Source organism: Aptenodytes patagonicus, chromosome 5 (assembly GCF_965638725.1).
Source record: "Aptenodytes patagonicus chromosome 5, bAptPat1.pri.cur, whole genome shotgun sequence".
Classification (NCBI taxonomy): domain Eukaryota; kingdom Metazoa; phylum Chordata; class Aves; order Sphenisciformes; family Spheniscidae; genus Aptenodytes; species Aptenodytes patagonicus.
The window spans coordinates 57,132,611-57,159,115 of record NC_134953.1 but is presented as its reverse complement, the minus strand read 5'-3'; positions in this window follow the sequence as shown (position 1 = coordinate 57,159,115).

Sequence of the window (26,505 nt, the reverse complement as noted above, 5' to 3'; positions counted from 1 at the left end):
AATTATTGTTTATAATATATCAGCTTGCATTGTAAAACAAAGAGCCAAATGCAGAGGTGAAGTGTAATAGGAGTAAGTGGGTTTAATTGCGGTCAAATTGATGTTAGATATCTAGGAGCTAAATGAAGTTGTAAGTTAAAGTGGGAGATGGCTTAGGCTAACTCACACACCCCTTGAAGTTATTTTTCATACTACTTCTCTTTTTTTCAACCCCTTAATTTTACCAAATTAGTCTGGTTTAGATTCAGCAGGTTAAATTTAAGACTAATATATAGGGAGTGAATATATGCTTTGGAAAATGAGTTTGTGACAAAATGCTGCTGCTTGCAATGTGAACATATGACCAGAACATGTACCGCACAAAAACTGAGGTTCTCCTCTACCTATTGCTGAGCAGCCCATTTTTCTTTTTCATGTAAAAGGTAAAAATTGTGAAGATTTTGGGTTTTAGGCTGTTGTGTTTGGACACTGAAATAGCAAATAAATGTAATGTCTTTATTTAACATCCTCCTGCATCAGCCTGTGTCAGTGGGGAAGAGGAAAGAACTAAAGATGGCATGAAAAAATAGAGTCTGTGCATATGACACAGCTTTCCCACAGAAAGCAAGGTCACTCCTCTGTACATCCATAGCATAGTTGCACCCCAAGAGGGCAATCACCTCCCTGTCCAAGTCAGCAGTTGATCCTGTTGCATTTCCCATACATCAGTTGCCAGGTGTCTTTGAAGACTGCGATTTAATGTAAACCCCTGGCAAAGCAGAAACATTACCCTATTTGTGTAACGGCTTTGAGCATGAAATATCAGAGACCAAAGGCAAAAGTTGTGATGATGCGCTAGCAGCAGGCTCTGGAGAGGCCACTACAAACAGCTATTTAGCACCGAGTGTCCTGTAAAGTGCTCAGTTTGGTGACAAATCTGTCGGTTGCCTGGAGTTTCTATCAGGCAGCAGCTTCTGTTGCACTGGTAATTCTCGAAGTAGCCCACCCTGGCCAGAGTCACAGTTTCTAATGAATATTAGGTCCTGCTGTGTAGAAGAGAAAGCCGACAGCAGTCCCAAGGCTGCTCTGCTGGCTGTGTGGTCCTCGGGCAGCACAGGGTGCAGGTGACAGCAGCATGCCCAGACCTCCAGGAGCAGGACACAGGCAGGGGTCTGCTGAGCAAACTGCAAATGGGTGATCAGGGAGGAGATGCTTATGGGAATATGGAAACTTGAGGCATTTTAAGGAAAAAAGTGCTATGAGTGAGAAGTTCCTTCCTTGAGAGGATCTAAAGAGGTTTAGAGTAAAACAGCTTATGCTGATGGATTGAAAATGGCTTGATTACCATGAGCAGCATTCCTGGCAGTCATCTTCTCCAGAGCCTGGTAACGCTCCTGTGATGATTCCTGTTGACAAAGCTGATGAGACAGGAGAGGGACAATGTCCAGGCTCGAGACTTCAGCTGGGACAGGAGAAAAAAATCTGGTACCCCAAAAGCAGGCAGCCACTGTCAGCGTTGGTGTCCATTTTCCTGGCAAATAGATATAATTATAAATGTTATAATTATGCCTTTGTCAGCTTGCTGATTTCTTTTGTTGCACTGAAATCTTGGATAATGACAGACAGCATACAGCAGAAATGTACATGCAGGAAGACTGAGATTTCATCAAAGGTCTTGGCCAAAGGCAAGAGAGGTGCCCTGAGTGTCATACTGTGATTGTGTTATCAAGAAGTCTTGACACTGCAAGCTACCCAAGATTGTCTGTCTTGCTCTTCGCGATCATAGGCAAGTTTATCTCAGGAAAAAATCTCACCGTGGGGGATAACTTCTGCCGAATTCCTGTTGCGTTTCACCATTGCTTGTCTTGAGATCACGAAGAGCATAAGAGCTCGTGTTCTCCAGCTATGGCCATTTACCCTGAATGACCATGGGTTGTTCACAAGACCTCAATCACAATCACTAATCCAGGGAGCAACTGTAATCTCTGGGAGTAGGGTGCAGCCACACAGACTCCCGGTCTCATCAGCTTTTGTTGCACAACTAGACGGGGAGAGGGAGCGAACGGGACGTAAGGTAAATCCATTTCGTGTGGCCCGGGAACAGCAGACTGTGCAGACAAGCCAGCATCTCCAAAGGTTATTTATGGCAGCCTCCACATAAATATGCACATGGGATATAGGCAAGAATATCACTTTTCATATTCTTAACACAAGTGCTTGTGCCATTAATCTTTCACAGTCATTCCTTTAGGTGCAATTTCAAGTTAGATGTAGTAAAGATATATGAATTTGTAATTATATTTCAATGTTATCATGTGAATATGTAAAAAATGAAAATAGTAAAAAATTGTGTTAACTGTTGAAGTGTATACATTCAACATGTGATTTCAGAAAACATGAAATGTATGTTGTTGATAATGATACATTTCAGAAATATGGAAATTTTCTAAAATTTTATTTATCCTTATAATGTGAAAACACATTTCTGTCATGCACTACAAATTCAGCTTTCAGATTTTTGGCTGCTTCCTGGCTGTACATTTAATTTTTGTTGAAAGTTCTTTGTCCTGCAAAACTGGTTGACTATCTCACAAAATTAGCTTTGTGACCTGATCTCTCAGACCCCTTTTTACTTTTCTCTGTACTTCTTTTTCCAGATGGAACAAAAAACCCACCCCCATAAACAACCTGAAAAAAAAAGTTTTGTTTCCATGACATCCACAGATTTGCACTGATTCTTCCATAACTGAGGGGTTCATGCAAGTAAGTCTCAATAGTACTCCTTTGACTGACTAGGGTTTCACTTCAGTCTATGACTTAAATGCATTAATTATTTAAGGTAATGTTTAGTGTCCACTGAAGTCAATGAGACTTAAATATATGAAAAATAAGTTTGCTGAATTAGGATGAAAATAGAATTATGTTGGTCAGCCCTGAAGGCACAAGTGAACTAGTTGATAGGGAATGAGTTCATTTAATGTGTACAGGAAATAAAATTTGACCTAAAATCACTGATTTTTGGAGAAAAAAGAAAGTGTAAAACTCTTAAAAATTGAGCCTTTGAATGTTAGAAAGGTATGACATCTATTTACAGCAATGCATATAATTTTCATAAAATGTTCAGAGTTATTTAAAAGTCAATGAAAATGTGTCTGCTTTTCTGATGGAGCATAGTTTCTTGGATCATATAACATCAATGATCAGAAAAATATTAAGTAATCCCTTGTAGTTAGTAGAAACTCGGTGCGTAATTGCTAATTCTCCACAAGCAGAGCACTTCTTGTTTTTCTAATTCTGGTTTTCTTCCTCTCTTCCTTCTTTTCAATTTCGCAGCAGTTATATGTCAAGAAGCCTGGCTATTATTAGCCCCTCACTTTTAACATGTCCAGTGGAGGTATAAAACCCAGATAAGCCAACATCAGGAAGAGCAGCGGGCTCGGTGCTGCTGTTATAGTGTGAAATGATATCACATTTTGGTAACTCTGATCCTGAAACTGTTTAAAATGAAAACACTTTTCTTCAAATCATACTGTGCTTTCATGTGTGAAGATGGTGCTGGGAGGCAGGCTGGCTCTAAATATAGCACTGCAGCTTCTTTTAAGCCTTTTTTATGAGAAGCAGAGGACAGAGGTCCACTCTAAATAACGGGCGAGGGGAAGCCTGCCTGGGTAGAATATAATAACACTCTGTAATAGGAGATTGACAGATCACTAAACATCGCACTGCAATGTCAGGAAGAAATTAATAGCATGTTATTTGGGAATTCCTCCTGCCTCCTCCAGCACGTCGGGAAGCCGAGAGGCAGTAAAACGTTCGACTGAGCCTGGAAATGTGACCGCTCTAAAGCAACAGTTTCATCACAAGACATTTATTGGGGTCACACGTGAGTCTTGCCCACTTTGGCCTTTCTCCAGAGGCATTATCACCATCTCTGGGATGTGTAGGATTTACAATTTATCTCAAAATCAGATTTTATCTGGTGTAGGCAATTGACATCAGCTGTCCACTGTATTTGCCCAGGAATAACAAGTGCTGCTAAGCTAGACATCACAAAAGTCTTTCCTTTCACATGCAAGCACTTCCTTCCCTAACATTTTTATTTGTTTTCTAAATATAGGTTCCCCATCTGTTCATTTTTTATATGACAATCTGCCTTGTTTCCATTTTATTCTTTACAGCGCAGTCATAGTTGACACCAACAGAAATGTACTTACATGGGAAGAAGAGGTTTGAAAGGAAAATCTAGACCCTGCAAGACGGGGCGCACCAGGAGGGTCTTGGCACAGACCTGGGTGTCCTCATCCCATCTGCCAGGCAAGGGGATCTTCAGTGAGGAGCGCTGGGGGCCTCACTCCCACTTCCAGTACTCCCTGCATCAGGTGCAATGAGGTTGCCAATCAGTTTCAAATTCACAGAACGTGTTTTATCTCAACTTGTTTTCATGATAAAGCCATTACTGAGTAGGTCAAACACCATTTTTGGTTGCAGCCATTTTCTGCCCCGCTGCCGGTGATGGAGGACAGAGGGGCAGTGGGTGGACATGCACTAGAGCCAACCATGTCACTGACACTTTAAGGGATTAAAAAATTTGTTGTCATTTCTTTCTTTAATTGCTTTCAATATTTTACGTAGAAGCCCTTTCACATTTTTCTTCCTAAAAAGTAATTTGTTCAACTTATTTCTCATTATCTATTTGCCCAGTAAGAGTCTCCATGACCTCCCCTTCTGCAAGTGCATGGAAGAAGCCATGGTTCGTCCTGGCATGGGTTCAGCCTCACTAGCCATCCTACCCCATGTACTAGTAGCTGGAAATGGGCAAATTTAGGGTTTTGACAGAGAAAGTAGTATTGGTGACAATGAAAAGGTCATAAACTTGCTCCAGCTTTTCTGAATTTTTACATTAGGAAAATATGAAGTTAGACCAAAACTTCAAAATTTAATTTTCAGAGTCACCAATGAAATGTATGTGTTTTCTGATTTTAAGTGATTTCAGCTTATATTTTCATTATTTTGATTAAGAAATGTCTTTCAATATGTCTTTTAGTTTCAGAGGTAAATGCTTAAGGAATGCCTAAAAAGGCAACAGAATATATGAAAGAGTATCAAAGGGTTAAATGAACCATTTTGTTTGACCTGAAATGACTTCTGGATTTCTTGGAACAGCCAGAACATTGAAAAGTCATTTATTTGCACAGCTTTAATTAAGCAACTGCCTCCAGTTATGATTTATGCTGTCATTCAGAAAATTAGACCTTCACACTGTGCTTAATTTTTGCCACAGTCCTTAAGGACAACATTTATGAAGATAAGCTGTGGTTTGGGGTACTACAGCTTTTAGATGCCTAGCTTGAAATGACTTCAGATTTCCAGAAATGCCTCTGCAAATCAGCTGCCATAAAGGAGATTTGAGTTGAACACTCGAAATGCCGAGGTAGAATTACTACTCATCTTTTAGAAATCCTGGGCTGATTATTTTTATTGCAGCAAAATACTGTAAATTGTATTTTGGTGAAAAGTGGCAGGTATTTAATGCCTTTTACAGCAATGTACATTCCAGTTTCATAACCACCTTTCATAGCACCACATTAAGTGACAGCACTTTTATTTTATTGCAGAGTCTCATGTGCTGTAGTTGTAATGAAGACTTCCTATATATTCAGAAGACTTCCCGTATATCCTTGTCTATTTGTTATATTGCATTAGATGGAGACAAAAGAGTTAGTTCTGCCGTGAACTTTGCTATTTGTGTATTTCTCTTGAAGTCTGTAGGGCTGCTCAGGTACTGAGCATTGACATCAGTATTTGTGTGTAAGGCTGTATGTGTATTTATATATACGTGTGTGTGTGTGTGTGTGTGTGTATATAAAAGGCTTCAGAAATGGTGAAACAGAAGGCTGAGGTATGTCTAATGGATTGTCATAATAGCAGATTCGGATTCATACTCATTATCTGAAAACATCCAGCCAGAAGATGAAATGACTTTAGATCAATCAAATTCTAAATGAATATATTATTAAGGACATTGTACAATATCAAAATAATTGTGTAAGAGCTGTCTACATTTAATACCTTTCATGGTTAGTGTAATGTTGTACGATAAGGGTCACTGCCTAAAACAAGACAAAACAAAACAGAGAAAAATTAGCCACACCATAATTTCTCACATTTCTCTCTGTTGTATTCTTTTTATATTCTACGCTATGTTTTTCTATCAAGGAAAAGAATACAACTCTCCCTTTTACCTGCATTTCTCAGTAACCAGTAGAGCCTGTGCTCTGTTCAGCACTAATTTCTATCATCTCACACTTCTAAAGCAATTTGAAGGCTATAATCATTGCAACAACCGGTGTAGCATTTGTGTTTTTTTCAGGCATGTGTTCTGGTGTCCAGCAATGATCCCATAGTTATGATGTGGGAAGATACCAATACCGAACCTATAGCACTGGTAACTAAAACAACACTAACACTCCTACTCTAACGATCCTCCTCTTACTGATGTCCCCACAAAGGGTGCTGCAGGCTGGCAAGAGGAGAAAGGATTTCTTGGCTCCTGACCAAAGAAGCAAATCAGAAATGTCTGTGAGAGGACTGAGGTGCTGAACACTGAGATGCTGAAGACTCCAGACTGGCAGGAGTTCAGAGAAAAATGGCGAGGTGTCAGGATAGGTGGTAAACTGTCAAGATCGAAGAGAACATGGAGAAATCGTGCTGGAGGCAGATCAGAAAAATAGTCCTGGAGTGCAGTGCTCGCATCCTCTGTCCCAGTCTGCTCGCCTCCTTCCAGGATCTCGTTTCTACTTCCACAACACCATGTGATGGTCCAGTTTGCATGACTGTGACATAAAATGATCTGCAGAGCAAAGACAGGAAGAATAAAAAACTGGATCCTCTGCTGTTAAAGTCAACAGGAAATATACATCACAAATCTCACTGGACTCAGGATAATGCAATTTAAACAAAAGGAAGCAGAGAATACACGCTTACTTGAAAAAAAAGAAAGAAAGAAAGAAAAAGCTCTGTACAATAATGACATCTGAGATGACAGAAAGAGCACAGTCCTCTGTAAATAATTTCTCCAACTATCTGAAGTCTAAAAACATTTTCCAAATACTGTGATACAGAGATCAGAAGGCCAGGAAAGACCATATGCAGAAGCTAATGTGACCTGTTGTACCGACCAAGCCATAGATTCTGGAATTAGAGCACCTCATTTGGAAAGCGCACAATTACGCGTCGAGAACCACCAGTGAGCTAGTTGTTAAGGCACTGCATGTTTATTATGTGCACTTTATATTATTCTGGTTTCTTAATTAAAATGTTATGTGGTACCAATTCAAATGCTGTCCAGACATCCATTACAACAACACTATTACCTTTATCAACCAAGCTCATAATCTCATTAAAAGAAGACGTCAATTTGGTTTGACAGGATCTATTACCAGTACACCCTACTTGATTGGCAGTATTTATATTACCCTTCCTCAATTTATTAATTGAGTCCCTTATCAGCTGTCCCATTATTTTTCCTGGCACCACTGGCAGTCTGGCATCCCTGTGCTGCCTGCGCCGTGCCACATGCCCTATGCATGCTGGCATGACCTGAGCCGTGCCGGTCCTACGGGAGCACTGGAGGTCCAGAGAGCCCCATGGCCAGATCTTTTAAAGTATTTTGATTTATTTGGAGGTCCTGGCTTTTAAAGATCAGGCTTAGTAGCATCTTTCTAGTGTAAGTTCTGAGTTAATACTGAAATGAGAAGTGCTTTGTCTTCCTATGGTATGGCTTTCTTCCAGGTGTAGACGTGCTACAGTTGTTGGGTTCTCCTGCCTTTTCTACTTGGAAAGGTTTCCATTTCCATCTCAAAATACACTAATCCCATAACTGGAATTATTTTTATTCATAATATTCATTAGAAAAGCCATTTTTACTGTTCTGGCTCCCGCTAGATACTGATTTTTTTTCTGTCCTTCACTTCCCTTAATATTATTCTCAATTTCTATCCCCCATATGCATGGGGGGGTTACCATTCACTTTCCCTTTATTCCATTTGCTTTTCATACAAACTTTTGCAGTTTTTCTGTAGGTCAGTTGAAGTTTCTTTGGCTCAGATTTTTTTAGGCAGTATAATCTTCTTTCTTGATCATACCATATAGTGACCTTTTGAAGGACTTCAGGATGCTTTATTAAATGGATCATAACTGTTTTCATAATTTTAATGATTTGTTTACATTATGAAGTCTGGACTTCATTTTAATAACATTTGTTATTGCAAACAGGCTGTGATCACTTGAAACCAAGCTGGCACCAATTTCTGGTGGTGTTATAAATTTCTCCTTAATTGCTAAATGGGTCCTGATACAAAGTTTCCCTGTATTACTTGGAATACTCCCTCTTCTGCTCAGGAGTATTAGAATTGCCCAGAGTTGTACCAGGACCAGGAGATTTCCAAATTATGTCCCTTAGACCCAAGTTCCTCAGGCTAATGCAATGTTCTCGGCAGAAGACACTTGTGATTTGGTTATCTGTGGTTTCTCAGACCATAATTTTTTTCAGAGCCATTAGTGACTTCAGAAAATAACAATCCCAGACTCTTCTGCTTTCTGTCCTCTGCTTCCATCAAGACATCTCAGAGACTCCCGATTCCTCTGCCGCCTTCTGTATTTCCACTGTCTCTGAATCACCCCTCACCAGCAAATAGACCAAACGTACCCATAGATGGTGGAGTATTCGGTGTTTAAAACTTACCTCGTTTTAGCAGGACATTTTGTGTCATTGTCTTGATGAAGTCTGCATACCTTTGAAACCAGTCTTCTCCTTCTCAATTATTGTAAAATCCCTATCAGGGACCCTGTGAACCCTGCTGGGTTTTCTGTTGTTCCCCCAGCAGCTCCACAGCTGTCTGGCTTTGAACTTATGCCTGTGCCAGGGTGAGAGCAGTTTGCATCCTCTTGCACAGATAGACTTGAAATAGTAGAAAAGTAGGAATTGAAAGTAAAATAAATGCTATATTTTTATTAGAAAAAAATAGGATTGTATGTTAATTTCTAAGATTTTGTACTGGATCACATTTTATTACATTTTTGGTTTCCTGTTAATGTAGAGTTTAACATGCCAAATTCCAAGTAGTAATAACCATACGTTAGCTAGGAAATAAATATAATAAATAAAACATGTTGCCACTCTGATTATCCTTTAGGTACTATCAGAAATAATAAAGTACTTTACAGAAAATTTTGAAGGCGTCTTTCTCCTCCCCCTCCAAAGGATCTGGACAGTTTCACCTTGGATGTTTGACTTTGTTTCTTGGTTTCAAAGAGTGACATTTCATTAAAACTGCCCTTGCTGGAGTAATTGTTGTTGGGTATAAAGACGACTGCAAACTCTGAGGTAGTGAATTGGTAAAAGCAATACAAATTCTTTAGTGTCAGTATATATCATGTTTAAAATGTGATACACGATCTAATTTTGTATCATTTAGGAGCACGTAAGGGGGTTTTGCTGGTTGAATTAACACACAAGATGGTATAAGAAGCATTTCAATTAAACTCATAGTCAAATAATATCAAGAAAATTCTATCTTTATTTGAAACGCTGTGCATAAAATTATTCAGGCATCACATTGAAGAAGGAAAATTCAGTGAGTATGAAATCGGCCCAAAGTTTCCTCCATGAATTGATGTCTCTTCCTCTTCATAGTATGCAGTTTTTTAACAGTGACATTTAATAATGTATGTGAATAATTGCTTGAGTTTACTGCTCATTACTTCTTTAAAAACCCAGGAAAATAGTAATAGCTCTTTGATTTTTTTTTAATAAGAAAATAATTTTCACTATAAGGTTGAAACAAAATAAGTGATCTTTACTTATAATTTGATGTCATTGTTGTTTCTGCTGTATTTAAATTCTTAAAATTATCATTTCAATTGCATTTGTGCAGATTCTAAAAAGAGGACTTAAAGGACGAGTTATTAATTTTTCTAAGCAAAGTGTTTTAAAACAATTCCTTACAATCCATACTGCAGTAGCTGCAGATCTACTAAGACAAATAGTGTCTACCCTGCACTTCAGCCACATCAGGAGGGAAGAGTTTTTAAGTGTGCCCCCACAGGAGTCAAGACCCAGTCAGGTGTTTGCTGAGATCATGGTGCTGGGGCTCGGTACCTGATGCTGGCGAGACGGGGCTGAGGCAGAGCCCAGCCTGGGGCTCTGGTGGTGCCGCTTCTTGCAAATCCTACCTTGAGTAACGAGACACTATAAAGAGCTACGTAGACTCCTTTTCCAGAAGGTTCACTAGGAACATACACGAGTTCTCATGAGGACTCTCACGCTTAGCATGACAAATAATTGTTTTTGATTATTTCTATTTTGAGGAGTACTTGTGTTAAAAAGCAACAAGCAGTAGCATTGCATTGGCTTCAGACAGATTTACCCTATGCAGACTTCTGCTCTACCGTTTTTGAAATGCATAACCATAAAGCAGCTAAGCTCAAGGTCATGAATTATGAACTTTATAGGATTACAAAGATTTTTCACCAAATTAAGGACAGGGCACAAAATATGCATCTTATTAATAAAAGCAGTGTCTAGCCTACATCATGCATTGGAAACCAAGGCGATAATGCAACACTTCTTCAGAGGACAGTCCTGCCCTAAAAGCCTCTCCCTTACTGACATTGTTATCACTAATAAAAAAATGTTTTTAAAAAATCAAATTCATATACATGCAATACACTGTCTTGTCACCTGATGTAAATTGGTGGAATGCTCTCTAGTAAAATACAGCTTTACTGATTTTTACCCTCTGGAGAGTAGATTATTGTGGTTATCTAACATTAATTAGTTCTAAAATAGCAAATAGCATTCTCTGCAATATGCAGAGGTGGATCCTCATCTTTTCAAATGGGCTAGTGATAATTTAACTCTCATGTTATCTGGAGAAACAGAAAAGACTACAGGATCTTGTTCCAAAATCACCGTTCTTTTTGAATACGTACTTTAAAAGAGAGCTCACTGCACAGGTGATGTATAGATGCACAAGTACTCTGAGTTTACACATGATAAAGAAAATATAGGATGGATCTCCAGGATTGTCATATGGTGTCAAAAATATGCCTCCAGTGGATCCCTCGTACTCCCTATAACATACATCAAAACACAGAATCTGCACTAATTAAAGTGCAGTAAGAGGGGGCACCCCAGGAATGTGTTTCCATGCTAGCCAGCTGGAGATGCCTGGTCACCCTTTCAGCACTGACTGGTGACTGTTTGAAAATGTGATGAACACAAAGAGAAGCAAGTAACACAGTGATGAAAGAAAATTATTGAACAAACAGTTCTCTAATTGATTTTTCTTAGTCATTGTTTAATTCTGCCTTCTTGCATGAGGACGACCCCCAGAAGGCCATTGCCTGCTTGGGATGAGAATCCCTCCAGAAGGTAAGAAAGCTGTAGCAGTGTAGAGCCTGTCTTACACCTCATACCAGGGCTTTAGTAGGAAATTAAATAGGCTCCTCTATAATGTACAAGGATTAAGATACTGATAAGAAGTTAAACTAACACATTGCCACAGCTATTACTTGACAGATGGTATTTCTTAGTAGGAAAGGTACTTTGCACTAGAGGGGAACCCTTCTCCCTGGGCGCCCAGTAGAAACGGGGAGCCAGTGCTCTCCTCCGGCAAGGGACATATTCATCCTCCACCCCCAGGTCACAGCTCTCATCTCCACCTTTCTCCCCATGGATGGCACCTCCACGAGGCCTTTCTACTGCAGTGGTTTTTTGTTTTGTTTTATTTTCTTCCCACTGAAGTAATTTCAAATAGGAAGATGTTGTATGGCGTGTCTGCAAACAGAAGAGTCCTAATGGGCAGACTGATGGAAAACACTGTGCTTAGTCCTTGAGAGCAGATCCTTACTTTTATTTCTTGAAAAGCAATCGTAGAGGAGACAGTGCTCTGGCTGTGCCTAAGAGCAAGTTTGTCTTTCATACATCTATTCACTCATGTGCGGGAAAGAGTCTCTCAACACAAATATTATTCGCTTCTAACTTCTTTTTAAGCTTAAAGTTGTTCAGTAATGAAAGGAGAGAGCAATCTAATCAAAGCAACACTTGCTATGTTGTTAAGAGAGAACAGCCTCACAATTCACAGGCTCAATCATTTTCCAATCACAATTAATGTCATGTTAGCTAAAGAATCACAAGTGAAAAATACAGGGATGGGCACTCTAAGCAACAGAAATATGGTGAAGGCTCAAATAGTGCTCATTTCCAAAGCCTCCTAGGCTCAGATTACTATATAATCAAAATCCTTCTCTTGGAAAATTGAAGAAACCAGGTAGATACCCTTAGAATCTGCAGGCTTCTCCTAACTAGAAGTAGAGAACGGAAGCTTGCTGTATCAGAGCAGAAACAAGCAATACTTAAATCTAGGGAAAAATTTTTGGTGGCTGTACCAAACTTTCAACCAAAAAAAAAAAGAAAACCCTTTCCATAGTAGTACCATCTGAGAAAGATGACTTTTACAGGGGTCGTTGCCATCACAGCCTTGTGGAAATGTCCCTGGAGTTAGAGCTCTTTCCTGACCCTGCCAGGTGGCTGCAGGCAGTGGGGGGACAGGCAGAACCTTTGAAAAATGGAAGTCAGGCTACCTGCCATGCTGGCCAGATGGTCCTGCTGTCCTCCACTGACACAGCCTCTCCCTTACCTTCAGCCCCATCGGGGACAGAGGTGCTTTGCTGGAACCACAGCTGACTGCTGAAGCAGTGCTTGCTGATTTCCAGAAGCATCCCTGGACATCTGAATGAGACATCATAAAAGGCTACTTTATTAAACTTTGAAAAATACAGAATTTATGGTGAGGTTGACTAGCCTGGTACACTTTTATCCTTCTGGTAATTCAAACTGCACCATATTCTGGATGTATTTGACAACAAAGGGAATCCGGATATCATGTGCCATCATGCTTACCCATTTTCTCAGAGGTTAAACGAAGACCACTGAATTATAGTTTGCAGATAGCAGTGTCAGCTGGTGACCCTCTGTATTTGTTGCTCTGCAGAAACAAAACATTGGGAGTACCTCTTCCCCAGCAATTTTAAAGATCTAAACTGAAACATGACTCCAAAAGTGTATGTGACATTAAAAGGAAAAAAGGCAAAGAGTTAATTAATGGGAAACAAACATGAAGTGATGCGGTCGTATTTGTCAGCTGCTGTTATAACCCTATCACTCATGGTTTTCCCATATAAAATATTTTCAAATTCAAATTAAACCTTCCAAGCTCTCCAGTTATCCCAACTGACAGCCTGCAGCAATCGCTGGTTGGCTCATATTGTCATTTCATCAGCAGCTGTCACTTTTTGTAGGTAGAAGGATTTAGAGGATAAGGGAAGAATTATCTCTTGACATACGTCTCAGCTGTTTGAAGGAAACAAGCAGTTTATAGATCCATCAGGGCATGGAGGACCAGTTGTACCCTAACGTGAGCCTTTGAGATCGTGAACCCCGCACACCTGCCTTGTGCTCTGTCCCAGCAGGAAGGGGACCACCTAAGATGGCTAGAAAGGATCTTCTGAATAATGTAAAAAGACAGATTATTATCAGAAAAAATAAAGCCAAGCCTACCAATGGGTGGAAATTTACATCAGATATCTGCTGATATAAGAAATGCAGAGTTTGACCAAATTATTTTAACTACTAGTTATACTGAAAACAAAGTAATTGCTTGACAGTCTCATTATTTGTCAGTTAAAAGCTTGTAAAGAGTGTGAGGTGCCATGAACGGCTCTGGAGCAAGCATTCCAACAGTGAGAGCATCATGTTTACATGTCAAATAAGCCTTGAACATGTCTATTGCTAAAGATGAGTATCAGCCCACTCGGGGCTCACCCACTCAGGGAATGGTGACCCCGATCCTGTCACCACCAGGACCCCCCAATCTGCTGCTGGGGTGCTCGTCTAGAGGGAGCAGACGCTGTGGGAGACAGACGTGCTGATCTGCATGACGCCGGGTAGGGAGCTGCAGACAGCCCCAGCTGAAACCCCCCGTCCCCTCATGCCCACCTGCCCCCCAGCCCCGGGACAGGAGCTACTCGCCGTCGGCAGTGGGACACAATGCCCATCCCCCTGCAGCTGCAGGGACCCGCATCGCTGACCGGGATCATAAGGGGTAAAGGAAATCCTAAATCCAGCATCCATATGAACAGTATCTTGTCAAAACTTGGGAAACTACTCAATGGAACAAACTCATTTTGTCCCCAAACTCACAAATGATTCACCCTAAACTAAAAACTATGAATGGACCTTCCTTGAGAAATACATCTATCTCAATTCTTCTAATTGAGTAAGAAAGGTTAGATGTCCTATTACAAGAGTATGAATTGAAATCCATAAGACAGAGTTAAAGAATGTGCATATTAAGTCCATTTAGGGAATTAAATGGGCTGTGTATTGTCTCCCTCTAGAAGCACTTGTCTGTAGAAGGGGCCTGCTGGAGCTGTACAAGAAGAAAATAAAAACCAAGAATTCAAGCAACCAACTTACAGTTTTGAAGCATCACAGGAAGGAAGGAGGTCTCGACTCAGTAGTCAGTTAGAAGTCTTAGGAAGAAAGTCATCCCTGAGAAAACAAGCCACAGGCAAAAGGTCCTGAATGTGCTGTGAAACGTCGATATCTTCTGCCAGACTGTCAAAGGCAGATGAAGTGAGATGTGTCAGCCGTGGATGTTGAACTGGCAGACGTCCCCCCAAGCAGACAGGCACCTTCAGACAAGCCCTCCAGCAGTGTACGGACGCAGGGAGGGGAAGGTCTGTGTGGGACACGCTCTCTGGAGCACAGTCAAACGCCTCGGATCCCAAAGTGCTTCTGACTCCTGGAAAAGGCTTGGGCACAGCAAGATACCTCTGCGTTTCATTTCAGAAAGTATTTTTCCTTCTGCTGTTCAAAACACCCAACTGAAAGTTGCTTGGAGCAGCTGCCTTCTTTCTGACAAGATGTAATTAGTGCTCTGGGTTTGCACTAACGGCAACATTTCCCTTATATCAACCCAGTTGAAATCCAAAATTTAATCATAAGAGAAAGTAAATTTATACCATTATTTTCACTTTTTTAGCAAACGGGAAACAAAATAGAAACCATATTCCCAAGAATATACTAAGAGAAATACCTTGTTATTCTTTGCTCAGTTACTGGAAGGATGATAAATTTACTGTAGTTATTAAAAAAAATGGTATGTCCTTATAAATTAATGTAATGTGGACTTTTGGAGGAAAAAGAAACAACAAAGCCCCAAACAAAAAAAACCACCCCTGTGTCATTGCTTCCCCTGAGTATATTTTAGGACAATTGCTTACAGACCTGCAGTGCCGGGCTCCCCAGTACAAGAGAGACATGGACATACTGCAGAAAGTCCAGCAAAGGGCCACCAAGATGATGAAAAGACTGGAGCATCTCTCCTATGACGAGAGCTGGGACTGCTCAGCCTGGAGCAGAGCAGGCTCAGGGGGATCTCATCCATGCCTATAAACACCTGCAGGGAGGGTGCAGAGAAGATGGAGCCAGGCTCTTCCCAGTGGTGCCCAGTGCCAGGACCAGAGGCCATGGGCACAAACTGACACATAGGAGGGTCCCTCTGAACACCAGGAAACAATTTTTCACCGTGAGGGTGACCGAGTACTACCAGGGAGGTGGTGGAGTCTCCATCCTTGGAGATACTCAGAACCCGTCTGGACATGGTCCTGGGCAACCAGCTCTGGGTGGCCCTGCTTCAGGAGGGGGGTTGGACCAGATGACCTCCAGATGTCCCCTCCAACCTCAACCAGTCTGTGATTCAGTGATTGTGTGATTTTTGATTATAGACCTTGCCTACATTAAAAATGAAATTTATCTTTTGTCAATAGGCTGTTGACTAAAGGTTTTTTTGTTCTTGGTGAATTAGTAACTTTGGTGATTGGTTAAGAAAACCAGCTCAAGGAACAGAAGTCAAAAAGGAGCAAAGGTTGATCTGCAAATATAATGCTGAAAAGGTCACGATAACATGCTATAAATTAGGCACCACAGAAATTTAATAAGGTCGGTGCTCTTTCCTGCTTATGAAGGCAGCAGTGTCCAGGACATTCCCCATCTCCTAGGGGGAAAATGCAGGCAGATTACTGAAAGCCAGTAAATAGCAATGCTAATAATAAAGTGAAGAAGCACTATACAAGGCATTTAAGAGACTATTTTTCTTGACAGCTGCCCAGTAAAAACAAATTACAGGTAAGGATTGGCAGCAACAAGCTGGCAGAGCTGGTGGCTGAGGAGCAGAAGCCACGGTTCTGCCTTTGGCTGAAGTCAGAACATCCCATCTAAAGTCAGAAGTCAGAACATCCCATCTAAAGTCAGAGCATCCCCCCAGGGTGACACCTCCCACCTGGGACAAGTCACCACATGCTGCTGCGCTCTCTGGAGAGGGAAGCGGGTGTGCAACAGGTGGGGTGAACTGAAGTACCGCAAGGCTAAGGCCGAGAGGCTCGGCTGCCCCCCATGGTGCTGGTGGAATGCACACGGAGCCTGCCTTCCCCTTGCCTGTCAGCGTGGTGGCACCTCCAGTCGTTTCACAGCTAGTTGCCAGTGCATCTGCAAAAGGCACACTGGGGTCTCTGGGTGTTTTCCCCCAAAATTCTTGCCCCCTGATTGCTCACAGCATCCATCGCCTCTTTTTCCCCAGCTGAAGCCCGTGTTGGTGGGGAGCTGTGGGGCGAGGTCTGGTGCTGCCCCGTGGCTGGAGCCAGGAGACCCAGGCATGACTGGTGCAGTAGTGCAGTGGTCTTCACAAATCCGCCTTTGGGTGAAGAATGCCTTGTTTGGTACTGGAGTTTTACAAAACAATGGGAAATCAAACAGGATCCTCAGACCCTTCCCAGAGATGGGATTTCATTTTGTTGGCAATGAAGACAACCTTTCTTCTATGGCTCTGAATATTTGCCTCTCTTTCCTCTGCCAATATTCTTTTTACTTGAAACATTAATAATTTGGTAAGCTGCCATCACTCACTAAAAATGTAACTTAGTTGTTATGTAGCATGCATTCAGTTCTTCGTGTTACTTGGTAATTTTGTCATTTGCTTTAAAAGAGAGGATTGTTTTCTCAATTTTAATTTTGAAGCTCTACTTCTTCCGTCCTTTCTGACTGTACATCAGGTGAACACAAGCTTGTTCATGTGCAAGTGCAAAGAAAGCTGAGCCCTGGTACATGACCACGTCCGTGCCCTCCATGTTTGCTCTCTGCAGCTCTCAGCATTGCCCTGGTGCCACTGCCTGTCTGCACCTCCTTCATCTTCGGCCTCCTTGGTGGATGTACATAGCCTGAGGAGAGCTCTCTCAAGTCTGAGTCAATATTTGACAAACAGGAGGAAATTCCTGCCGACGCTGGGCGCAGGCGCACCATGGACTGGGGCCACCCCTCCCTGCTGCTGCCGGCAGGGGAGGGGAGAGGGATGGAGGGAGGGCTGGGGGCACAGGTAGTGGTGGGAGCTGGGGGTGCCTCCTCAAGCCCCCCAGGCAGCACCTGCTGCTCTGCTCACTGGTTGCCGGTCTGCGTCCACATCAGCAGCAACTGCTCCCATCGGCATTATCCTATGCAGAAGTATAAATACAGTAAAAAAAGTTTCTTTATATTGGAACAGAAACTGGGTCTCTTTTTCTCTTTGCAGGTACTATGCTCTGGGGTGAGGGACTGGCAGGTCAGAGCCCCTCTCTTTAAGGGAAGATGTGATGGGGAAAACCACACATGCGGATAGAGCAGATCCTGGAGACTTCAGTAGCCTTAGCCACAAAAACACTTGTTAGAGGAGGAGAAAATTTATTTCTCAGGGTGCTCTGTTGGGGAAGCAGTAATACATTTTCTCATAGCGGTGCAATTTTACAAAAAAACACTTTTTTTTTTTCCTCACTGTGCTGGCCATACCACATTTCAAATGCATGTCTTACTGCCTGTCATTTATACTTCATCACCTGCTTTAAAGCATACTGGTATGAGTGCTCATCCTCCGTGCAGGAAACACCAGGACATTCACCCCGTCTCTCTTCCTTCGCAGGGCACGTGGGGCTGCAGGAGACCATGTTTGTGTCACTTAAACTCCCCTCTTCCATCATGATGTCTGTGTGCAGTAATTAGCACACGCTTCAGTTTACTTCATAATAGGAGGCTTTGTTCTCACTCATTATTCATTTCTTACTTAACCGTGAAAACCTGGAAGTTGCATCAACTTGAAAAATATGTTTAAGGGGCATAGGAGCATATAAATACATTGGAAGGGCACAAACATGAAGGATATGAGAGATTTGTTTACATTGGTAGAAGAGAGAAATTACTAGGAGTAACGGGGTGAAATTAATAGAGAATATATTTTCAGGCCAATTGTCAGCCTAGAGTGCCTCCAGCAAAGGGAAGGAGGGGAAACCCTGGCATTAGAGACCTCTGAAACAGATTGAGATAACTGTGTCATGGACAACTGGACTTTAGACATTATCACCTCCAGTGTGATCTCGTCTTCCATTGCAGGATCCACGGTGGTTCCTCGGTCACAACCGTTGGCTTATACGTATGATGTATCTGAGTAGTCACCCACCCCAAATGAGGAAAGGTTTGGATCTGGGAGAGAGAGATGTGAGGCTGCCAGTGACAGAGGACAGGAGAAGGGAGCTGTTATGAGAGGGGCTTGAGGTCAGCAGTAGAGGGTTATGGAGACGTGATCCAGGGTCACCAGCAACATGATGCAAGAAAAGGCTGAAGGTCTGGATCATTCAAAAAAATCCCCTGGCCTATTAGGGGGCCTATACTAAAAACACAGGACATCAAATGCAGCAGTAAATTCCATTATTTTCCCCCCTGCTCATGTAGAAAAAATAAGCAGTCGATAGGAAACACTACACAGCGAAATCTCCATGCCACTCAGGTACTAAAGCAAGCACGTCAGACCACGTCCCCTCCTGAACATCCAATCAAACTGAATTACCTGGGAGCAGGAGAATGTGTGGGCACCACAGTCGTGGTGATGAACGTACGACTCCTGGGGGAAGCCTCTGTCCCTGTGGCATTGCCTTGTGCTGCTGGTTGCCCTAACGTGGCTGCACGCACCCCATGCCCCGTTGCAGAGGACGCCGCTCTGGTCCAGCCAGGTCACTCAGGTCTCACAAGGACCAGAGCATCCCTCCTTGCACCCGTCACTGTCCCCGGGAGATGGATGTCTGGCCTTCTCTTGGTCAACCTGATGCTCATGGCGATATAATTAGCATGTCCTTATCTAACTGATCATTCTAGTTGATACCATTAATATACATTAATTTCCCCATAAAACTACTGTCAAAGATTTTTAAAGTAGGGCAATCATTGGATACTTTTTCCATAATAGCTGTAATTAAGTGACAAAAATATGATTACTTGAACACTCAGTTGGATAATTTACTTTTCCTTTATTCCTTTGAAGCCCCACTGATTTTTCCAGATGTGGTGACAGTTTGTACACGGTAGGTCTGGATCATGGATCGGTTAATTCCAGGGCAGGGCAGAGCCTGCCTTCCTCAGCCCGATGCCGGGGAGCAGCACCTGGCTGAACACCTGCCAGCTCTCCTGCCTTTGAGCCAGGAGTGTGAGGATGCTGGGGGAGGCAGGGACAGACAGTGGTCCTTTCCCACCCTCAGTTTCCAGTCAGTTGGACACAGTCGGCGGCATCTTGGAAAAAAATGTGCAGCAAACAGTGATGTCTCTCACAGCTGTTTGCACAGGTCTCTGCCTCCTTTCTCATAAATTTGATTTGTTCCACAGTCTTTACTGGCTTTTATGGGGCTAGCATAACCTCAAGGCCTCTGAGGTGCCTTATATATTGGGATGAGTAGGAACAGACCGTTCATCTTTATTTCAGGCTTTCTGAAAACCCAGACAGACATCATTTTCAGAAGTATTCTCAGGACACTTTTTTCCTTTGTGTGTTTTAGATAACTATTATTATTTTCAAAACAGCTGGGCCTGAAAAAAAACACAGCAAGCTCAAGCTGCTGTTGGCAAGGACGTCTGGTCCTCCAACATCTCTCAAGCCCTGCTCGCTGCAGCAGACATGGACCTGTCCAAACAGCAGGTGTGTGAGAAAAGTCAGACTCCACTTCTGCTAGCCAAATCTCTGCTTTTTTCCACCTCCTTAGCCCAGATGCATGCATATCACTCCCCTTTCTTACATGGCAAAAGGTTCGCTTCGGGGTTGCAGAGAGCTAATAAAAAATGTTGCCGGGTGTGATTTGTATTCTGTAAACCGAGAGGGCACATTTTCCCAGATCAATGATGTTCTGAGAACTCAAAGTTCAATCCATTAATTAAGTTAGGAAGCTACAAAATGGCACAAGTGCCTTATGGACAGCTGGGGATCGATTTCCAGTATCAGCCCGACTCCGACGAGCACTTCTGCCGAGACTGGTGTTGGCACAGCTCCTGGGCGGGCAATGGGGAGCCGCAGCATCCCATGGCTGGCAGCTGACGGCACCACGGTGCAGTCACCCTCCGTGGTGAATTTCTAACCCCTGTCCCCGTTTTGTGCATGTGCGCATCTTCCTTCTGTAGATATAACAACCAGTTATACAGATGTGTTACCGTTTGTACTGGGCACACGAGGATATGCATTAAAATACGGAAATATAGGGTTTGAATTTGCAAGTTCTAGTACTTTGGAGATCATTGCCTTTCCTTGATTATAATACAGTGACATATATCAATGCAGAGGAGTGTTTTCATGTGCACACAGTGTTCCTAAAATGTATTTAACAGGAACACGGCATAAATTTTAAAAGACTACATTCCCCTTGCGGGGAAAGTGTGACTCTGAAAAAAGAAAAAGAATCATTATCAACATTTCCACTAGAAAAAATAACAGAAAAAAAATAATGCTGGAGAAACTCTTGACTTCCTTTTCAAACACAAAATGTTTAAAAAGCATTTCAGATTAGTAAACACTGTCTATTATTTCATTTAGAAGAGTCAGTCCCTTAGTAAACAAACTCTTGATAGAAATTTCACAACCCATCTTTATCAATAAAGCTTATATACCACCTGAACAGCAAAACTACAAGCCAAACCCTGAAAAAAGCTTGCTTATACTGATAACCTCTATTTAAAGATATCAGATGTAGTATTTTAAAATAATTCTTTATTATTTAAGCAGCTGCAAGATTTTGAAAATCAAATTAAGACAACATTGTGTTTACTGGATTGCTGGAATTAATTCACTTACTGTGAATATCATACCACCCCAGGATGACTTGTGCACTGTGCTGGCATTGCTCTGCTGCCAGATGTGCTCTCCTGAGGTGTACACAAGACTTTTCTTAAAATATAGGGCTTAGTGAGAGACCCCTCGTCTGAGCAGACCTGGGAACAGCTGTTGGGCAGGCCAAGCATCCCCGCCTCCAGCTCTGCCCAGCGTTTGCCTGCAAAACGGAGCAGATTTATGGTGGATTGGTTCAGTAAAGACCCAAAGCAAAGCTTAATTGATTTCAGACACTGCCAACGTAATCACTTTAGTCAGAGGAATGTCCCTTCCTGCTATGAAATTTCTTGGAAACACTTGTTTAAATTAAGTTCGCAGATTGCAGTGCAGATGGATTTGTACCGGGAGCGGGTTGCTGAATTCCCTTTCCCCAGTACACCAGGGAGTTGGTAGGCCACGGCACAGGCAGGGTGCGAAAAACAGGGAGGAGGGTTTGGCTTTTGGATCAATGCATACAGATTGAAAAAAGGACTTAATTCATCCTGGACTGCTTCACCATCCTTTTTAGTTCCAGCAGCAAGCAGATATGAGGGTCTATTATTCCAGCTCCCTAACTTTATGCAGCTATACATTACATCGTCCTTGTGGTGTTGTGTCCTTGCCCGTGCATCTTGCAAGGGAGCAGAGCGTCTCTACCCCTCTGCCGCAAAGTTTGACCTTCTGCAGGTTTCTCTTTGGTGAACAGCAAGCAGTTCAAAACTGAAAACAGGCAAGGCTATAACAGGAATGGCCTTTCCTATAAGCATTTATTCAAATCTAAAGAACATATTTTTCCTGTTCCCATGTGCATGCCCATTGGATTCCCATTTATCATCAGTGTAATGATTTTAGCAATATCGTAACTTAAAGTAAATTATTTGAGCATAGCTTGTTTTGAATCACCCGTATTTTACTCTAATTAAGGCTAATGTTTTGAATCATCACTGACTTTAAAGCAAAGTTTGGTTTGGACTTAATAAATGATAACTCACATAATATCTGTGCAGGATCTATGTTTTCTGTTTCAGTGAATTAATTTTCCATCTTCACATTTGAATTAAATTGAAATTTCTAACATATTTTAAAATAATTTTGAATTAATAAAAATACTTTGCTTAATGAAATTGAAACGTTGTCATGATGTTAATCTTCAAAAATCTTATTTTTTTTAAGTGTAAGCACTAATGATTTCACTTGGACAAGCTCTTTGGAAATTGACGATCAAAAACATTCCATTAGTACTGTTGAAATGAAATATGTCAACTCTACTGAAATACTTGATTTCAGTGTTTTAAAAACAAAATTTTACTGAACTTTATTCGATGTTGTAAAACACACCTGATTTAAATGACGATAGATTTTTTCACTGAAAAATCATTTGGCTTTCAAATGTAACTAACATACAGAAAATAATCAACTGAAAGCTTTGAAGTATCCGAATCCTCTGAATTAGCTATGGCTGAGGCATAAACAGGGCCTTGTGTCTGTCAGCACTTCAGAAGACTTATAGGCTGCATAGAAAAAAATGTGACATCTATTTAAGGAACTGGGCTTTTCCTAACAGTCAGAAGGAATGAGAGAGAATTACCGTGCTAATTAAACTCCCGTCCTTGCCATTAGTGCAGAAACTTAATCCTCTTTGGAAGGGCTACATCCCCACCACACCAGGATTTTCCTTCTTCCCAGCTCTGGTGGAAGGGAGTCCTAGAGAAGAGTTGCCCTTGAGTAGTATGGGTATCTGTAAAAGAGAAGAAAATTCTCCATAAAATCATGTGCATATTTGAAGTTGGTCTTGTATTTGAATACCTTTTATATCCAAAATCTCTTAATTAGTCCCATTATATAGTAGCAGCATTCTCTGGAAAGACTTTAGTCATCCCTAAAATTATTTGCTAAAATAAATGAGAATGAGAAATGACATTATTTGTTAGAGTTCTGTCTAAAATTGTGCCATGACATAAGGAGAACTGAGATACTGTTTTTCTAACATCAGCAGCTCCTGGCATATAAATTGCAGCTGTGTGTGTGAACAACAAAACCTTCCAGACAACATATGTGTGTACGTGTATTAAACATTTGTACTTCTGTCTCTTTAAAAAAAAAAATACAAGGTTAGTTGTTGAAGACATTCCATATACTATCTTTTTCCATGTGGGATGCCTCAATTTCATTCAATTTTGCACTCCCAAATGTTCTCTAACAGGTGGTGTGTGTAAAAATATTCTGTGTTTTTCAAATGCAATCTTACTGCATTGCCAAGTGTTTAAAGTTCATATGACAGGTATAATGAAAGGGTTTGTAAGAAAGCCATCACACAATACTGAAGAGTTCAACATAATTATTGGATGCAGTACTTAAAGCACACTACATATTTGCTTAACAAAAAGTAATTGAGAAATAACATTAGTGCAGTGCCAGGGACGGGGAGGCTTTGTTCAGCATTTCTGTGTGGGCATAATGGGAGCATTAACCAAAGTACCCCATTTATCTCTCCACAAAACCCACAAGTTATAATGACAGTTCACTTGATGAGAGGCAGAGAGAGGAAAAAAGACGTTATTTAAGTGCCCATATGGCCATCATCTGCAGGCAAGCACAAGCCAGGGTGTGCACCTGGGGGTGCAGGGTTTGCACTCTGCCAGTGCCACCAGCTCCGTGGCACGCCACCGGCACAGCCCAGCATCCATGGAGGCTCCACAGACAATACTGCAGATATTTCAATCCACCTGCAGGCATGCGGTGGGCCCGGTTTTGCCTATAGACCTTCAGGTGAGGTTCTCCTCAGCTGGAGAAGCAGGGTCCGAGTGATGGAGGCTGTCCCACAGCCCCAGGGGTCAGGCTCACTGCCACCCAGCTGGGGACAGGGTCACCCCCAGGGCTGGGACAGGGCTGGGTGGGAAGTCCATCCCCCAAGCCAAAATTCAGCATGTCTGGGAGGAAGTGTATGCTTCGGGAATATCCCCTGGGGGAGCAAATCCCTTCCCTGCAATGGAGCATCCTCTCTGATCCTCGTGTAAGGTTAATCCACACAAAGGTTGCTTCAGTGCCATACCCTTCTTGTTGCTGGCAGCAGTATGTTTTCTGCAGCTGCATCATCTGTTTGCAAAGTCGCATAACCTTGACAAAAAGTAAGGAAGACATTTATTTATTATATTTTGCTTTTAGACAGCTCTGTCCAGGCACAGTGGCATCAATTTTAATTGATTATACTGCAATTTTCCTCAACTTCTCCAGCAAATATGATGCAGTGTCGCGCCTCAATCACCTTAGCAGGAACCCGCTCCAAAGACCTTATCATTCCAATTTTTCACACATTCTGTGTTTGCGTGTGCACGTTTGGTATTTCACTCTTATCTCATCTCCCAGCCCACTGCAATAAACCAGTATTTCTTAACAAGAACCATTCTCAGTCTCAGACCTAATAAAAAGGAAAAGTCTGTATCACAAAAGCAGGCTGTTGGCCCTTCCTTTTTTATGATTAAAGTTTTTTATTGTTTTACAGATAAAGTGGGCAGAAAGAATTTTTGCCCATACTTTAGTCACAGACAGTATGTCGCTAATGAGAGGCTTGTGCCAGCACACACAAGCAGCACATCAAAACATACACAAGGAAAACAATTATTTTTCTCTCATTCGAAAGTCTACCTACCCGAATGCAGGATCCCATAGATGCACATCGTTAACCCAGCGACCAGTATACAATCCAGCCTCAAAGCCTTATTTGGCCACTGCTGCAGCTGGAAAGGAGCATCTGGCTCCACTTCTCTAAAGCATCACACTATTTTACAGGAAACCAAGACAAGTATACATTCTCTGTTGCAATGTGCCATCTCCGCTGTTACTCACAGGCATGCCACAGAAATCAATACCAAGCTCGGTGTTGATAACTAGCTAACAATTACTATGACTTCGGCATTATTCCTTTCCTCTTTCCTTCTAGTGTTAAGCAAATTAAGGATTACCAATGACCCTACCTTGTTCTGATCCCAACAGCAACACTGCCACTTGCTTCAAAGCAAGCCCTGTGTTGCATTCCTTGGGGGATTGAAGACCCTCTGCCATGTGGCAGGCAAACATCCCGGCACTCAGTCCAGAGGTTATCGGGCCGTGCCGGCACTCCAGCCAGCTCACCATCACACACCTCGCAGTGCAGTCCCTCTTCAGAGAAAACTGCTACCTAAAAATTACAGTTTAAAAACACCGCAGTGTGCAAGCCTCAGCAATTTATCATTAACTACATCCTCGCTGGTTCAGCAGTGCTCCCCACACAGCACTCGCGTCATATATTTGTTTCCAAGCAGACATTTCTAGTTCTTGGATGTCTTCTTGGAGCTATTGACCTTTGAACCAGGAAAAGCTGCCCATACTTCAATTTTGCTATCTTTATGTTATCAAACATTTTCAACTGAACTCCCAGCAGCATCCAAGATGCACTTGCTCCTTCATTGACAATTCATCCAGAGATACACTGATGGAAAGGTGATTAAAAAAAAAAAAAAAAGAAAAAAGGGGGGGAGATAAATACTTATAAGTTCTTTAATCAAACATGTAGAGAGAAAAAAAAAGACTAAAAAAGGCAACGATATTTATAGTGTTCTATATGGACTATTCAGTGCTGCTATTATAGAAAATACAGTTGACATTTATTTTTGATATGATGGTCAGGATTGAAGTTCAATATCAGGAGAAACTGCTGCAGAGTTAGATTCTCTCTTGATGCATTTATTGGCCTATTTTATCTAAAGCTCTCAAGTTTCCATCTTATTCCTTTATCTTGTCTTGGCAATAGCACTGAATATTGATAAGTAACTAAATGTAAACAGTTTCCCAGGTAACTTCTTATACTGAAAAGCCAAATTTGCACTTTTTTGGGTGCCATATGGGTCCAATTACCCATTAACTTACAAGGAAACTGGTTGGATCCAATGTTGCATTAAGGTGTACAATATGTGAGCTAAGATTTTTTTCCTACTGGCATTTGCTTGCTGGCATTTAAATTTCCTGTCAATCACAAGACAAGCAAGTTATTTTCACTGTGCCATTGAGACCAAACTGTCATGGAGAAAACATCACAAAAGGCACAAAAACTGTACCTTTTGGATGGTACAACATGATTATCCTGATCTTATATTTGTGGTGGTTTCTATTGATTATTTTTCTGCTTTTTTTTTTTCAGAACAAAGTTCTTGCTTTGATGCTTTTCTTTGATAAAGTTATAAAGCTGTGCCAAGGATTTGAAATCTGTCATGGGACTTCT